The following is a 1,519-nucleotide window of genomic DNA, read 5'->3' as shown; positions in this document are numbered from 1 at the left end:
TCACTGATAAATTGCTCTAGCCAAGTAGTTTGGTGCCTAAACCTAACCAAATTGCAACCGTGTCACATCCAATCCAAATGATTATAATTTTCTAAACCGAATGGTGTTGTTTTAGGTGCTTTAAACTAAGACACCTTCTTTTCATGCCTAAGCAAAGCAAAAAATGTACACTAACAAGGCATCCTCCAGTGGACTGATGGGTGTATTTCCTGTTTTGCCATGATACCAGGCTCCCATTTTTTTTCAACTGTGCAAGAACAGAGGATCAGCAAGCATGCTGCAAGAGGAGATTCTTTTTTGCAAGACCAAGACGACAAACTGCCTCATTTTCTGATAAAAGAAATTTCAATGACCAGGTGGTACAATGGTATATGCATTACGGACATATATTATTAGGACTTTTGTGATGAAGGGTAAGCATTAGCTCCTTTACATTGACTGGCAATTCTAAAATAACCAAATCAAATCTGACTGCAGGTCTTTTTCAATGCGGACATGCAATTTTAGACCTTTAACATTATGGTGCTGACCAAAACATTGCCGACTAAAACTCTTGGTAACCATTTATAGTTTAACTCACCTGGCAGTATTTGGTATGAAAAATATTTACTTAACAAGGATAACTGTTGTCCAAAGATTAATATTTTTGATATAGCTACATAAAATCTGGTTAAATTAGTCACATTGTTGTATGCAAATGCAACATTTGCTTGCTTGAATATACTGTATAATAGATTGAGTTTTACTTGATCACGAAATATTGAAAAATTGATCAGCCATTATGTCAAGCTCACAGATGTCTGGAGAAATCCAAGCTAACCTGTGTAACATTTCCATCCGTTTACTCATTATATGCAAGTATGCAATGTGGTAAAGTACAAGATAAGACATGCGCCAAGCATGATTGTGACTTGTAGCAGTGGACTAAACTGTAAATAATGCAATTGCCAAACAAAAATTCAGAAGAGAAAGCAAATGACCTTCCAAAACTGTGATACTGTTTCCAGAAGGATTTCTACAAAATGAAATGCAATAAGGTGTGAAAATCAACACTAAAACTCTCCTCAGACATTCATAGACTCTATTTTCTCTAAAAACATGTCTTTAAAACTTGCTTGGGGAAGATTAAACATAATGAGACCATCAGATGTTTTCCATGGGGTACCATCAGAGAAGGTCATCATGTCCGGATGCAACTTTACATAATACAACTAAAACAAGGTGCACCTGAATCGTGAAGTAAACTAAATCCTTCACAGGTATGATGGTCAGTAAATAAAATGATGCTACAAGGGGAGGAAAAATTATCTCATTGTGTTACAAGAAAAACTAAATATTGCATCTTCTCGGAAGAGTGCTATATGCTGGTAACAACAAGAAATCATTCCACAATGCATGAAATTACTTAATTAACATATTCTTTGATGGAAATGTGGAACTGATCATTATGAATAACAACATTTGTTTGCAGCAGGTTGAAGGATTTCAAAGGCTTGATGCCTCCTTTGTGAAAAATGAA

Source organism: Embiotoca jacksoni, unplaced genomic scaffold (genome assembly GCF_022577435.1).
Source record: "Embiotoca jacksoni isolate LCO1_2020_lvr unplaced genomic scaffold, fEmbJac1.0.p SCAF_28, whole genome shotgun sequence".
NCBI classification, from domain to species: Eukaryota; Metazoa; Chordata; class Actinopteri; family Embiotocidae; genus Embiotoca; species Embiotoca jacksoni.
The sequence above is the reverse complement of the archived record's forward strand: the minus strand, read 5'-3'. Positions refer to the sequence as shown.